Below are 17,486 nucleotides of genomic sequence, written 5' to 3' on the forward strand. Positions count from 1 at the left end.
CTTTCTTTCTTTCTTTCTTTCTTTCTTTCTTTCTTTCTTTCTTTCTTATAGGTGATGTTCGGTAAAGTGATCAGGGCGGCTCTACAGCCTCCCAATCACTTTTACCATAGTGAGAAGGGCCGGCCGCTCCCACCTGTAGTGCTTCCTGGGCTCTTCTGTTCTCCCTGGGAGCCTGGAACTGCCGGGATGGCAAGCTACAGTGAAGGTCGATACCCCCCCTGATCTTCACTGTAACTAATGAACCCGGAAGCGACAATTTCTATCAATTCCGATTTTACAGCTATCATTTTCTGGCAGCTACAGCCAAGAAAGCAGCTAATCAAGCACAGATTGCACTTGATTAGCTTCTTTTTTGGCTGTAGCTGTCAGAAAATGATAGCTGTGAAATGGGAAGAAGTGATCAAAATTATTGTCACTTCCGTTGGAGGACAGGGGAGACATGGGGGGGGGGGGGGTCTAACCTGTCACCTACCCAAAGCTATCACATGCAGCAGTGGTTCTCAACCCTGTCCTCAAGTACCCCCAACAGGCCATGATTTGTGAATTTCTCTTAAAATAGCTGTCCAAAATACCAAGCCATTGACTCCGATTTAAAGCACCTGTGCAAGATAAAGGAAAACCTGCAAACATGGCCTGTTGGGGGGGGGGGGAGGGCTTGAGGACTGAGGTTGAGAAGCACTGACATAGATGGCCTGTTAGCCCCCATTGTGAGAGCTATAAAGTTAAATGGGGAAAAAAAAATGTATAAAATTTTTTTTTTTAATAGAAATGACAATGTTTTTTGGTAAACACCCCTCCCCCCACCCCCACCACGCATAATTACAAATGCAAACATGCGTGTAGGTCCCGCACACATATGTAAACGGTAATTGCACCTCCAATGAGGTATCTCCGCAAGTGTTCAGAGTGAGAGCAAAAATTCTAGGTTAATTATTTATTATTATTATTATTAATCATTTATTGTTAACTATTATAATTATTAATCATTAGCGATTAGCGTCACACTTATAATCTGTAAATATTTTTAGAGCATCGCCTATGAAACATTTTTGGTACTGTAGTTTGTTGGGAGGGCGTGCAATTCTGAGTCTTGACATGTTTGGTATCTTATTACTCAATACGTTTAACTTTTATAATAAAAAATGATTATATTATTTTGTGTTTGTGTGCACTAAAATCCATTTTAGTGTAGTTTTTTTTTTTCCTGAAATGGTGGTGAAAATATCATGTGACATAAAAAAAAAATGCAGCAACCACACTTTTTTATTCTCCAGGGCCTCTGCTTTCAGAGTTTGGGGAATCCAAGCAGTTTTCTGTAAAAAAATAAATAAAAATAAAAAATAAAAATAAATAAAAAGCCCTACAGCAATGTAATGAATAAATAAATCTGAACCAATGAAACCTACTTTCCAATGTACAGCTGCTGTCATGAAGTATAAGCAATATGCCTAACAGGGTGACAATCTAAACTTGTGAAGGTGCTTTTTGTTCTGTGAGGAACCGAAAATTGTTACCTTGTTAATAAAATAAACAAAAAACGTCATCAATACATACAGTTCATGTGATCAATACATACATGTCATCAATACATACATGTCATCAATACGTACATGTGATCAATACATACATGTCATCAATACATACATGTCATCAATACATGAAGTACATGTGATCAATACGTACATGTCATCAATACGTACATGTGATCAATACATACATGTCATCAATACATACAGTACATATGATCAATATGTACATGTCATCAATACGTACATGTGATCAATACGTACATGTCATCAATACGTACATGTGATCAATACATACATGTCATCAATACATACAGTACATATGATCAATATGTACATGTCATCAATACGTACAGTACATGTGATCAATACGTACATGTGATCAATACATACATGTCATCAATACATGAAGTACATGTGATCAATACGTACATGTCATCAATACGTACATGTGATCAATACATACATGTCATCAATACATACAGTACATATGATCAATATGTACATGTCATCAATACGTACATGTCATCAATACGTACAGTACATGTGATCAATATGTACATGTGATCAATACATACATGTCATCAATGTCAATTCATCTATTTCTATTACAATATTAAAAATAAAAAAAATCTTGTGCACTCAAACTTCATAAATCGATACAAAGTCTTCTGTGCGCCAAAAAAAAAGTGTATCAAAGAGTTCTGTGTTCAAACAGCATAAATCTCATCCTCGGTGTGCGCACCGATGTGGCCACCATATCATCACTCTGGCAACTCGCCAGAAAAAAGTGAAGCGAGTGAAATGATGGCGGCCACATAAGGGTGTGCGCAGGAGGAAGATTGTGGATACATGAAGATATATACAGAGCCTTGAAAAAGTATTCACACCCCTTGAAATTCCCCACATTTTGTCGTGTTACAACCAAAAACATAAAGGGGTAGGGAACCTCGGCTCTCCAGCTGTTTTGAAACTACAAATCCCATCATGCCCCTGCCTCTAGGAGTCATGCCTGTGATTGTTGGGGTCTTGCAATGTCTCATGGGACTTGTAGTTTCAAAACCGCTGGAGAGCCGAGGTTCCCTACCCCTAAAACTTGACACATAATTGTGAAGTGGAAGGAAAATGATAAATGATACAAATAAATATGTGAAAAGTGTGGGGGGAGGGGCATTTGTATGGCGCCCCCCGGAGTCAATACTTTGTAGAACCCCCTTTCTCTACAAGTCTTTTTGGGGGTGTCTCTACCAGCTTTGCCCATCTAGAGAGGACATTTCTGCCCATTCTTCTTCTTTGTAGAATATCTCAAGCTCTGTCAGATTGGATGGAGAGCGTCTGTGATCAGCAATTTTCAGGTCTTGCCACAGATTCTCAATGGGATTTAGGTCTGGACTGTGACTGGGCCATTCTAACACATGAATATGCTTTGATGTAAACCATTCCATTGTAGCTCTGGCTGGATGTTTTGGGTCGTTGTCCTGCTGGAAGGGGAACCTCCGCCCCGGTCTCAAGTCTTTTGCCGACTCTAACAGGTTTTCTTCTAAGATTGTCCTGTATTTGTCTCCATCCATCTTCCCATCAACTCTGACCAGCTTCCCTGTCCCTGCTGAAGAAAACCATCCCCACCACATGATGCTGCCACCACCATGTCTCACGGTGGGGATGGTGTGTTCGGGGGATGGGCAGTGTTAGTTTCCTCCACACATAGCGTTTTGCTTTTAGGCCATAAAGTAGAATTTTGGTCTCCTCTGAGCAGATCACCTTCTTCCACATGTTTGCTGCCCCCTCCCCCACATGGCTTCTCACAAACTACAAACAGGACTTCTTATGACTTTCTTCCTCCAATGTCTTTCTTCTTGTCACTCTGACAAGTACAGATGTGTTTAGAAAACATTACTAGCCCAGATGATGGTACCTGGATCCATGCAATAGAAAAGCCGCACACAGAGGTATCTGGCAAGCATTATTTCACGCAATGCGAAAGCGTCAGTTTTGTACCTTACCATGATAAGCCAAGTAATGGGCGTTCATGGGATCGAAAATCTCAAAGCTTTTCTAAAGCAGCCTGTCCGTGGTGTACTCTTTGGCGAGTTGTCAGTGGTGTACTGTTTGGCGGGTTGTCGGTGGTGTACTGTTTGGCGAGTTGTCGGTGGTGTACTGGTTGGCGAGTTGTCGGTGGTGTACTGGTTGGCGAGTTGTCGGTGGTGTACTGTTTGGCGGGTTGTCGGTGGTGTACTCTTTGGCGAGTTGTCGGTGGTGTACTGTTTGGCAGGTTGTCGGTGGCGTACTGTTTGGTGAGTTGTCGGTGGTGTACTGTTTGGCGAGTTGTCAGTGGTGTACTGGTTGGCGAGTTGTCGGTGGTGTACTGTTTGGCGAGTTGTCAGTGGTGTACTGGTTGGCGAGTTGTCGGTGGTGTACTGTTTGGCGAGTTGTCGGTGGTGTACTGTTTGGCGAGTTGTCGGTGGTGTACTGTTTGGCGAGTTGTCGGTGTTGTACTGTTTGGCGAGTTGTCGGTGGTGTACTGTTTGGCGAGTTGTCGGTGGCGTACTGTTTGGTGAGTTGTCGGTGGTGTACTGTTTGGCGAGTTGTCAGTGGTGTACTGGTTGGCGAGTTGTCGGTGGTGTACTGTTTGGCGAGTTGTCGGTGGCGTACTGTTTGGCGAGTTGCCGGTGGTGTACTGTTTGGCGAGTTGTCGGTGGTGTACTGTTTGGCGAGTTGTCGGTGGTGTACTGTTTGGCGAGTTGTCGGTGTTGTACTGTTTGGCGAGTTGTCGGTGGTGTACTGGTTGGCGAGTTGTCGGTGGTGTACTGTTTGGCGAGTTGTCGGTGGTGTACTGTTTGGCGAGTTGTCGGTGGTGTACTGTTTGGCGAGTTGTCGGTGTTGTACTGTTTGGCGGGTTGTCGGTGGTGTACTGTTTGGCGAGTTGTCGGGGGCGTACTGTTTGGCGAGTTGTCGGTGGTGTACTGTTTGGCGAGTTGTCGGTGGTGTACTGTTTGGCGGGTTGTCGGGGGCATACTGTTTGGTGAGTTGTCGGTGGCGTACTGTTTGGCGGGTTGTCGGTGGCGTACTGTTTGGCGGGTTGTCGGGGGCGTAGTGTTTGGCGAGTTGTCGGTGGTGTACTGTTTGGCGGGTTGTCGGGGGCGTAGTGTTTGGCGCCCCCCAAAAAAATGACCACAGGCCGCCACTGTTTGTATCCATCCATGCCAGGCTTCTTCTGAATGGTTGAGCAGGTCTCACCCCGCGGCTGGCACACAGCGCTGTATACTGTATGTAGCCGGTGTGCCAGGCTGTTAGCGAAGTAAATAGTTCCTTGGTCCAAACAAACTATTTACAGTTCAATGAAACCTGGAGATCGGCTTAAAGAGGATCTCCCCGCCCCCCCCCCCCCCCCCCCCTTACCTTAAGGTGGTATCTGCAGATTTCAGATACTCGCCCATCCACATGATCCAGCGATGTCACGCTTAGATCCTCTCATGCCCGGCCACAGCTGCGTCCCGTGCCGCCATGTTCTTTCTGACGTCATTGAGAAGCCCGCCGGTGTTCTGCCATATAGCGTCCAGCCATCGGATACTGCCTGCCCCGTACTGCGCAGGCGCAGCACTTGCACAGTACAGAGCAGAAGGGGATTCGGAAAATCTCCAAAGATGAACGGCGCCTGTGCCGTGAGTAGAGGTGGTAGCCCCACCATCCAAGTGGACATAGGGCTGCACATTTTAGAGGGTCCCTCTCATGCTCGCTTCGCTCACCGCACTTCGGGGACAGCCTTGCTGCGCACGGCTCTTTTTATTCTAACTCTATGTTCACTTGGATGGTGGGGCTTGAACCTGGTCTCACAGCGCAGGCGCCGTTCATCTTCGGCTATTTTCGGAATCTGTGTGTGCTGTGTAGTGCGCATGCGCAGTACACAGCGGACACTATCCGATGGGGAACACAATGTGATCACCGACTCTTCCTGGTTCAGTGGGCGGGCCTCCTGATGGCACGCTGATAGGCCCGCCCCCTTTTCTGAATGGAAGGCTGTGCCTCCTGGGATATGTGACTTGTGATGAGGCACAGCGGGCAGTGTGCGCCTCATTTGCTCATGGCCAGTGACATGCAGCAGGAGGCGGGGCCGGACATTTTTACTAAAAAAATTAAAATAAAAAAAAGTAAAAGAAAAACAAGGCATTACATACAGAGGATGGAAATGGAAGGGGGGGGGGGGGTGGAATGGAGGGAAGTAGTGGAAGAGTGTGAAGGTCCGCTTTAGGCCGGGTTCACCCCGGACTGTGGGGTCCGGGGTCCGGTGTGTTACTATGAATTTGAACCAGACCCAGAAACGCACAGGACCCTTTTAGAAGCCCCACCACGGCCGCCCCGGACACGTGTGAACCGGCTCCATCGAGAGCTCGTCACATTCACATGCCATGCGAATTGGATGCGGTTTAAAAGGCGTCCATTTGGCTTACAGGTGAACCCGGCCTTAAAGATGAGGAGACGCAAAAGCGGCACTTGGCTTGTGTGTTCTCTCACTTCCTGTGGGTAATGTGGTTTAGGAAATGAATTACGTCTAGAATCATCTTCTGCCTTCTCAGTCCGGCTTCCTGAGCGGCTTATGAAGGCCTCGCGCATGAGATGAAGCTCGGCAATGGGTTTTCCCCTACAGGAGTTTTCAGCATCAGAAACTCTGTAAAAAGTCGCCTTTTTGCGTGCGTGTTAATGCGCGTTCTCTGCGTCCGGCATTAATGCACTCTATTGGCCAGAATTCTGGTCTTTAAAATGCATTAACATGGTAATACGTTTTCAATGCGCTCTAATGACCGTTAATGTGCGCTTTTTCACTTTTGAGTGTTTTTTTTTATGCGCAAAAGCTCCTCTATTGAACGCACAAGTGATGGTTTTTCTTTTTCTTCCTGTAAACTCCTCTGCCACATTCACCCTCTGGCTCTATTCTACACTCTCTCTAAGGCTCAATTCACATCTATGCATGTTGCTTTTGAGCATTTTTGCTGTGCTTTTTGCAGTGCTTGTCGTATTTTTGGACACGCGGTTTTACCACGATTTTGCTTTTTTTTTTTTATACACTGTGGTTGCTTAGCAACCAGCTATATACAGTGAAAAAAAATAATGCAAATTGCGGTAAAAGCGGTACTTGCGTTTTTGATGCAAGTCCCTTGACTTCTATTAGGCTTGATTCACACTAACGCGTTTTTTGATGCATTTTGCAGAAATGCAGGGAAATTTTTTAACATGGGTTCCTATGGAACATGTTCACATCAATGCATTTTTGTGCCTCTGCGTTTTTGGAAAGGGTCGGGGACTTTTTTTTCATGCAAATTGCAGCGTTTTGCATGTAATAGAAGTCAATGGACCCGCATCCAAAACGCAAGTACCGTGTTTTTACCTTGTTTTTGTGTTTTTTTTTGTTTTGTTTTTTACACTGTATATAGCTGGTTGCTAAGCAACCAAACTGTAAAAAACAAAACAAAAAAAAAAAAAAAAAAAAACTTGTGTCCAAAAACGCGGCAAGCCCCGCAAAAAGCACCGCAGAAACGCTCAAAAGCAACATGCATAGATGTGAATCGAGCCTCACTCACTACTTCAATCTCTTCCTCTCGTCTGGTATCTTCCCCAACTCTCTAAAACATGTACTAATCACCTGCATACTAAGGCTCACTTCACATCTATGCATGTTGCTTTTGAGCGTTTCTGCGGTGCTTTTTATGGCGTTTGCCGTGTTTTTGGACTGCGTTTTGCATAAAGGCCATCCAGCAACATCAGCTGTAACCTGGGGCTGGATGGTGCACCTGTGCCCCCCCCACCCACCCCTAAACACCAGAGCGCTATGCTCCGGGGCTAAGCCCCCGGGGTGTATGGGGCCCAAGTCCTCCTAATACAGGTTCCTCGCCTCTCTTACAGCCCGTTCACACCTGAACGTTTTGTAGCCCTACGCCTGAAGCTACAAAACGCTGGAGGGGGAAAAAAAACATTATTCTCAATGGAGATGGTTCACATCTCCACTCCATGTCGCCTGAAGCCCTACGCCTGAAGCTCAAACAAGTTCCGGACCCTTTTATGTCGCGCGAATTGGGCTGATTTGGGCGTTTTCATTCCCATAGAAACTAATGGAAACGCTTGATTTGAGCGTTTAGCGCGACAACGAGCGTTTCTACGGGCGTTTTGACGCTGTATCTGCTCAAGAAAAAATAAGCAGATGAAAAATATTTTTCCTATTGGCTGAAAAAACGCCGAAGTTAAAAAACGCTTGTTGTCGCGCGTTGTAGTGTGACAAAACGCTCGTTGTCGCGCGACAAAACGCCGGTAAAAACGTTCAAACGCGCTACGCTCAGGTGTGAATGCAGCCTTAGGGTTCGCAGAGAAGCAAGTGTTGACAGGGTCACTTTAAAAATATATTTACAACCCGGGACAACCCAGAGCTTCTTCCAGGTTTCAGTTCATCGGTGTATCAATGGGATGCGTGTTGCACGGCGTCAGTTGGTGTAATGGCAAGGCAATATTTATAAGCTGCTTCCATTTGGAAAAGAGATGGAGAGGATTTTCTCTTCCAGGTGAGAATTATCATTTTCAGTGCCTTGAAATTCTGTTACAATCAAAAACATAAATGTATTTATTGGGATTTTCTGTGATGGACCAACACAAAGTGTCACATAATTGTGAAGTGGAAGGAAAATGATAAATGATACAAATAAATCTGTGAAAAGTGTGGGGGGAGGGGCATTTGTATGGCGCCCCCCCCCCTCGGAGTCAATACTTTGTAGAACCCCCTTTCTCTACAAGTCTTTTTGGGGGTGTCTCCACCAGCTTTGCCCATCTAGAGAGGACATTTCTGCCCATTCTTCTTCTTTGCAAAATATCTCAAGCTCTGTCAGATTGGATGGAGAGCGTCTGTGATCAGCAATTTTCAAGTCTGGCCACAGATTCTCAATGGGATTTAGGTCTGGACTGTGACTGGGCCATTCTAACACATGAATATGCTTTGATGTAAACCATTCCATTGTAGCTCTGGCTGGATGTTTCGGGTCGTTGTCCTGCTGGAAGGGGAACCTCCGCCCCGGTCTCAAGTCTTTTGCCGACTCTAACAAGTTTTCTTCTAAGATTGTCCTGTATTTGTCTCCATCCATCTTCCCATCAACTCTGACCAGCTTCCCTGTCCCTGCTGAAGAAAACCATCCCCACCACATGATGCTGCCACCACCATGTCTCACGGTGGGGATGGTGTGTTCGGGGGATGGGTGGTGTTAGTTTTCCCCACACATAGCGTTTTGCTTTTAGGCCATAAAGTAGAATTTTGGTCTCCTCTGACCAGATCACCTTCTTCCACATGTTTGCTGCCCCCTCCCCCACATGGTTTCTCACAAACTACAAACAGGACTTCTTATGACTTTCTTTCTCCAATGTCTTTCTTCTTGTCACTCTTCCATAAAGGGCAGATTTGTGGAGAGACGACTAATAGTTGTCCTGTGGACAGATTCTCCCCCCTGAGCTGTGGATCTCTGCAGCTCCTCCAGAGTTACCATGGACCTCTTGGCTCTTCTCTGATGAATGCTCTCCTTGCCCGGCCCGGTCAGTTTAGGTGGACGGCCGTGTCTTGGTAGGTTTGCAGTTGTGCCATACTCTTTCCATTTTCCGATGATGGATTGAACAGAGCTCCGTGAGATGGTCAAAGCTTGGGAGATTTTATTATAACCCAACCCTGCTTTATACTTCTCCACAACTTTCTCCCTGACCTGTCTGGTGTGTTCCTTGGCCTTCATGATACTGTTTGTTCATTAAGGTTCTCTAACAAACCTCTGAGGGCTTCACAGAACATCTGTATTTAGACTGAGATTACATTACACACAGGTGGACTCTATTTACTAATTAGGTGACTTCTGAAGGCAATTGGTTCCACTAGATTTTAGTTAGGGGTATCAGAGTAAAGGGGGCTGAATACAAATACCCCTCCCCCTCATTTTAAAATATATATATTTGTATAATTTATCATTTTCCTTCCACTTCACAATTATGTGACACTTTGTGTTGGTCCATCACATAAAATTCCAATAAAATACATTTATGTTTTTGGTTGTAACATGACAAAATGTGAAAAATGTAAAGGGGTATGAATACTTTTTCAAGGCACTGTACATGTAGAGCTGACCCCACTTGGGAAATGTTGGATTTTACACACTCTCTTGGCTTTTTTACTGGTGATTTGGCCTATAGCCTCTCCCAAACACTTATGACCCACCAGTGGTGACCAACCGGCAGAATTTCACTTCTCCCTTCTTCTATTTGCAGGCTTTATTGGCTCAAATATCTAGGGCGGGGTCTTCAAACTACAGCCCATGGGCCAATCCGCAACTAGATTTTCTCTGGCCTGAAGCTAGGGTCAGTGGTGTAGAGGAATAAGGTCAGCGGAGGCGGCCTATGGACTCTGCTTCAACTCTGTAAGGGGGCTCTCTGATGGCTTAAACATATAGGGCAGGGCTCTCCAACCTATGGCCCATGGGTCAACCCGCAGCTGGATTGTATCTGCCCCGAAGCTTGGGGCAAATGTACAGTGCCTTGCGAAAGTATTCGGCCCCCTTGAACTTTTCAACCTTTTGCCACATTTCAGGCTTCAAACATAAAGACATAAAATGTTTATTTTTTGTGAAGAATCACCAACAAGTGGGACACAATTGTGAAGTGGAACGAAATCTATTGGATTTTTGAAACTTTTTTAACTAATAAAAAAATTAAAAGTGGGGCGTGCAAAATGATTCGGCCCCCTTGTGTTAATACTTTGTAGAGCCGCCTTTTGCTGCGATTACAGCTGCAAGTCGCTTGGGGTGTCTCTATCAGTTTTGCACATCGAGAGACTGAAATTCTTGCCCATTCTTCCTTGCAAAACAGCTGGAGCTCAGTGAGGTTGGATGGAGAGCGTTTGTGAACAGCAGTTTTCAGCTCTTTCCACAGATTCTCGATTGGATTCAGGTCTGGACTTTGACTTGGCCATTCTATCACCTGGATACGTTTATTTGTGAACCATTCCTTTGTAGATTTTGCTGTATGTTTGGGATCATTGTCTTGTTGGAAGATAAATCTCCGTCCCAGTTTCAGGTCTTTTGCAGACTCCAACAGGTTTTCATCCAGAATGGTCCTGTATTTGGCTGCATCCATCTTCCCCTCAATTTTAACCATCTTCCCTGTCCCTGCTGAAGAAAAGCAGTCCCAAACCATGATGCTGCCACCACCATGTGTGACAGTGGGGATGGTGTGTTGAGGGTGATGAGCTGTGTTGCTTTTACGCCAAACATATCGTTTTGCATTGTGGGCAAAAAGTTGGATTTTGGTTTCATGTGACCAGAGCACCTTCTTCCACATGTTTGGTGTGTCTCCCAGGTGGCTTGTGGCAAACTTTAGACGAGACTTTTTATGGATATCTTTGAGAAATGGCTTTCTTCTTGCCACTCTTCCATAAAGGGCAGATTTGTGCAGTGTACGACTGATTGTTGTCCTATGGACAGACTCTCCCACCTCAGCTGTAGTCCTCTGCAGTTCATCCAGAGTGATCATGGGCCTCTTGGCTGCATCTCTGATCAGTCTTCTCCTTGTCTGAGCTGAAAGTTTAGAGGGACGGCCAGGTCTTGGTAGATTTGCAGTGGTCTGATACTCCTTCCATTTCAAAATGATGGCTTGCACAGTGCTCCTTGGGATGTTTAAAGCTTGGGAAATCTTTTTGTATCCAAATCCGGCTTTAAACTTCTCCACAACAGTATTACGGACCTGCCTGGTGTGTTCCTTGGTCTTCATGATGCTCTCTGCGCTTTCAACAGAACCCTGAGACTATCACAGAGCAGGTGCATTTATACAGAGACTTGATTACACACAGGTGGATTCTATTTATCACCATCAGTCATTTAGGACAACATTGGATCATTCAGAGATCCTCGCTGAACTTCTGGAGTGAGTTTGCTGCACTGAAAGTAAAGGGGCCGAATAATTTTGCACGCACCACTTTTCAGTTTTTTATTTGCTAAAAAAGTTTAAATATCCAATAGATTTCATTCCACTTCACAATTGTGTCCCACTTGTTGGTGATTCTTCACAAAAAATAAAATTTTATATCTTTATGTTTGAAGCCTGAAATGCGGCAAAAGGTTGAAAAGTTCAAGGGGGCCGAATACTTTCGCAAGGCACTGTAGTTAAAGCAGGGCCCTAAAAGGGGAAGCTCTACTTGTTTGCCTCCCCCCCGTGTTATATTTGGGGGGGGGGAGAGCGGGTACCTGGTTTTGAGAGGTACCTGCTTCCACTTGCTATTGATTTTGCCGCGGCAGACTCAGTCGGAAGTTCAGACCTCTCCGGAGCCGGCCCATTGAGGAAGCGCAGCGCGTTCCGCAAGGCTTCCAGGTTCCCTTACTCAAGATGGCGGCGCCAGCACCCGAAAGCCGATTCAAGAATCAGCTTGGGTGAGAACACCGCGGGATCCCTGGACAGGTAAGTGTACTACTAGTAAAAGTCAGCAGCTACAATATTTGTAACTGACAACTTTTCATTTTTTGGTGGTGGTGGTGGGGGTGGGGGGGGGGGGGGGGGGTTGGAGCTCCTCTTTAACACCCAATACAATACAGCAAAAGCCATAAATATTCCCCTTTTTTCCCCCCAAAACAATTGGCAAGCTGTGTTTTTCCATTTTGCTCGGAGCATTGATGAAGAGAATAGATTTCTTGCACGCAATGAAGGAGAAGTCTTGTAGAAGTCCATGTGGTTTTTGTAGCGCTTGCATGTGGTTTGGGCGGATCTCGGTGGAGGACGACTAAAGTTGCTCCAATTCGAGATAAAAGTAAAGAGCAAACATTGAATGTAAATTGAGTGCAGATGCCGAGCGAGACTTTCATTATGTGTATCGGGAATGAATTATCTGCGGACCGTCACCTGGAAAAAAAAGAAAAGCCCTATTTGTGTTCCCGACCCGACAATTCATGTTTCCTGTTGTGCTTCTAATTCTTATCAGACTTTTGTCTTCTCAGCAACCTGACAACTCACAGCTTTCAAAAAAAGAAAAAATACCAATTTCACAAAACCACAAGAGCAGGAAATGTGTCTTTGTGAAGAGAGATAAGGGACCTTGAGGTAGGTCATACGCAGGGCAGGACGTGGGGTGGTCGGGGCCCCTGGGATTGAGTCACCTTCGGGCCCCACCTTCTGTACATTACTTTAAATAGAACAAAATGATACACACAAGCCATGTATGCAGGGGCCTCGCTAGATGGCAAAAGGACCAGGGGCTCCAGCCCGGAGTCCAAGGCCGGAAACAGGGGGGGGGGAGGGTGTTGTACACGACGCAGGCTTTTTTAGCTGGGCCGTGACACTGACGGTAGTGACCTACATACACTCACCTACCTACACTAACCTACCTGACCTACCTACACTGACAAACGTGACCTACCTACACTCACCTGCCTGACCTACATACACTGGACATATACATACACTGACCTACCTACACTAACTGTAGTGACCTACCTACCTACACTGACTTGCCTGACCTACCTACACTGGACATATACATACACTGACCTACATACACTAACTGTGGTGACCTACCTACACTGATCTTGCCTGACTTACCTGCACTGACTGACCTACACATACACTGACATTAACATACACTGACCTACCTACACTGACATTAACATACACTGACCTACCTACACTGACATTAACATACACTGACCTACCTACACTGACCTACCTACATTGACCTACCTATACTGACATTAACATACACTGACCTACCTACACTGACCTACCTACACTGACATTAACATACATTGACCTACCTACACTGACCTACCTACACTGACATTAACATACATTGACCTACCTACACTGACCTACCTATACTGACATTAACAAACACTGACCTACTTACACTGACCTACCTACACTGACATTAACATACACTGACCTACCTACACCGACATTAACATAGACCTACCTACCTACACCGACATTAACATACACTGACATTAACATACACTGACATTAACATACACTGACCTACCTACACTGACCTACCTACACTGATATTAACATACACTGACCTACCTACACTGACATTAACATACACTGACCTACCTACACTGACCTACCTACATTGACCTACCTATACTGACATTAACATACACTGACCTACCTACACTGACCTACCTACACTGACATTAACATACATTGACCTACCTACACTGACCTACCTATACTGACATTAACAAACACTGACCTACTTACACTGACCTACCTACACTGACATTAACATACACTGACCTACCTACACCGACATTAACATACACTGACCTACCTACACCGACATTAACATACACTGACATTAACATACACTGACATTAACATACACTGACCTACCTACACTGACCTACCTACACTGATATTAACATACACTGACCTACCTACACCGACATTAACATACACTGACCTACCTACACCGACATTAACATACACTGACCTACCTACACAGACATTAACATACACTGACCTACCTACACTGACCTACCTACACTGACCTACCTACACCTACATTAACATATACTGACCTACCTACACTGACATTAACATACACTGACCTGTCTCAGCCGTGGTGTGTGGTGTCACAGCAGCCAGTCCTCAGAGGAGAGGAGAGGTGAGGAGAGCGGCTCGCCCGAGTGCCAAGTGGGGATGTGGCGCGGCAGCCGCTTTGTAATTCATGCCTTTTGGAGCCAACAGCGCCTATGATGGATGTCACACGTCCCGCGGTCCCGGCATTGGACCAGTGGGATGTCCATCATAGACGTGCAGGCTCCAGAAGACGGGACCTGCTATGGGACTCAGCCGCACTCGGTGGTGCTCGGGATCAGATTGGCGGCGCTCGGGATCAGACTGGTCGGCGGCGCTCGGGGCTAGCAATGGAGACCCTGCAGAGCTGACACTCGGGGCTTTAGGGGGTCACATTCAGGGCTTCAGCCCCCCACTAGCCACCCCCTCCCGACGCCCCTGTATGTATTAGAGATATACAATTCAGGATAAACTGAGAATAAAATCAGAGATTCTGAACAAACAACTAAACAAAATGACATCATTTATGTTAATTGCTGAAGTCTATTAAAAATGTTAAATGAATCTCAATAATTGTCACTGTAATAGGTTATTTCTCTCACATCGCATTTGTATACCACAGATGACACCCCAAAATACATTCTGCTCCTCCTCCTGAGTATTACCATACCACAAAATTGGCATCCTTTTTTCCCCACAAATAGAGCTTTCTCTTGGTGGTATTTGACCACCTCGGCGTTTTTTTTTTTTTTTTTTTATGCGCTATAAACAAAAATAGAGCGACAATTTTGAAAAAAAAAAAAAACTATATTTTTTTACTTTTTGCTATAAAAAATACCCCCCAAAAATATATAAAAAATATATTTTTTTCCTCAGTTTAGGCCGATACGTATTCTTCTACATATTTTTGGTTAAAAAAAAAAAACGCAATAAGCGTTTATTGATTGGTTTGTGCAACAGTTATAGCGACTACAAAATAGGGGATAGTTTTATGGCATTTTTATTATTAATTTTTTTTTATTAGCAATAGTGGCAATCAGCGATTTTGACATTATGGCGGACACATCGGACATTTTTGACACTATTTTGGGACCATTGTCATTTATACAGTGATCAGTGCTATAAAAATGCCCTGATTGCTGTGTAAATGACACTGGCAGGGAAGGGGTTAAACACTAGGGGGGCGATCAAGGGGTTAAGCGTGTCCTAGGAAGTGATTCCAACTGTGGGGGGGGGAGGGGCTACACCTCACATGACATTGATCACTTCTCTCAATGACAGAGAGCAGTGACCTCTGTCCTGTCACTAGGCAGAACGGGGAAATGGCGTGTTTACAAAAGCATCTCCCCGTTCTACCTCTCCGTGACACGATCGCGGGCACCTGGAGGACGTTGAGTCTGCCGGACCTGCGGTCATGGTCACGGAGACCGCGCCAGGCGCGTGCGCCCGCCGGCAGCGCGCAAGCACCCACGACACCGCTTCTTAAAGGGGACGTACCTGTACACCCTTTTGCCCACCAGTGCCATTCTGCCCACGCAAATTGGCGCGAGCTGGTCAGCAAGCGGTCATATAACAATGTCATAATAGAAATAATGCGCTTCAATCATCCTGACACCATATCAGCCATGGTGCCAGGATGACTGAAGTGCCAACACGAGCCATTACCCGCATAAAATGCCCGCCAAAAAACGTATTTCCCGGCAGTGCCCCTCCCGAGTCTAGACTCTGGCTCCACCCCTGGTTGTAATGATCTACAAGGAAAACCTGAGGCTTAGTGTAGCTAGAAGGCTTCCTGCTGGCTTGTATAAAATTTTTGGGCCATTTTTGGGCATTTTGCCAAGGCACCCCTGAAGAAACCTCAAGGCACTCTGGATGAAAAAGCTGCTCTACACTGTAGGTAGGAGCAAATAGACACTCAGCAAGCTGGACAATCTCCTAATCCCGGGGGGATTTCTCCATTCACTTCCAATTTGTGGATGGGGGGGGGGGGGTTGGGGGGGAGGGGATCAATTAATTTTCCTGCTTTTGAATGAAAGAAAATGAATAATTTATGGCCTGCCATAAGCCCCATACACACTATCAGATTTTCTGCAGATTTTTGTCTTCAGATCTACCAAAACCATGTAGTAGAAGGGCCGGCCTGATTGCAGATACATTGAAACTCCTAAGATTTGCCCTCCTATTACATGGTTTTGGTTAAATCTGAAGACAAAAATCAGCAGAAAATCTGATAGTGTGTGGGGGGCTTTACTCTCCAAAACATAGAAAAAGTTCTGCCTTCAGTTCTATTAGAGCGACTATCTCCAAATTTCACCTGAACCACCTGCTGGTGAATTGTGGGGTTGCACCACAACTGTAACAAATGCAATTCTCTGACCCGGTCACATGACCTTTGCCAAGTTGAAGGTCCCATGAAAGTATAATAAATGTTGGTAAGGTGTGCTAAGTATACAAATAATAATTTAGAAAACACGGAGTGCTGCACTTAACCATGCAACGCGGTAAGGAGTGGAGAAAAGGCTTTACTGCATGTTACTACAACTCATATACTGTATGTCTAAAGGGGGCCTAAAGGATCGATCTGCCTGATTGGTGCATTTCAATTTTAAGTGGAGTCTAGTGGGCGGAGTTGGACATCAACACCAGGGAAAGGGAGTGGGGGGGGGGGGTAGCTGCTACCTTCCCTATGAGGGGTAGGGGGAGTGACACTGGGGTCTATTTGGGTTTATGGTGGAGGCAGGACAATAAAAGCAGGGGGAGGGGTGGGCTATAACACCCCCATCCTGATACAGATGGATTTTCCGATGATGGATTGAACAGAGCTCCGTGAAATGTTCAAAGCTTGGGAGATTTTTTTATAACCTAACCCTGCTTTATACTTCTCCACAACTTCATCCCTGACCTGTCTGGTGTGTTCCTTGGCCTTCATGATGCTGTTTGTTCACTAAGGTTCTCTAACAAACCTCAGAGGGCTTCACAGAACAGCTGTATTTATACTGAGATTAAATGACACACAGGTGGACTCTATTTACTAATTAGGTGAAGGCAATTGGTTCCTCCAGATTTTAGTAAGGGGTATCAGAGTAAAGGGGGGTGAATACAAATATCCCCCCCCCCCCACACTTTTCACATATTTATTTGTATCATTTATCATTTTCCTTCCACTTCACAATTATGTGATACTTTGTGTTGGTCCATCACATAAAATCCCAATAAAATACATTTACGTCTTTGGTTGGAACATGACAACATGTGGGAAGTTTCAAGGGGTATGAATTCTTTTTCAAGGCACTGTACATGCTTATATATTCTGCATAGGAAGAAAGTTTATTTTTCTTTGCTCTCCTCTGTAGTGCTGTTCTCACACATGTAGTTCTGTTCTCACAT

The sequence above is a fragment of the Lithobates pipiens genome, unplaced genomic scaffold (genome assembly GCF_037356315.1).
Source record: "Lithobates pipiens isolate NorthernLeopardFrog02 unplaced genomic scaffold, aLitPip1_a1.2 Scaffold_10, whole genome shotgun sequence".
Classification (NCBI taxonomy): Eukaryota; Metazoa; Chordata; class Amphibia; order Anura; family Ranidae; genus Lithobates; species Lithobates pipiens.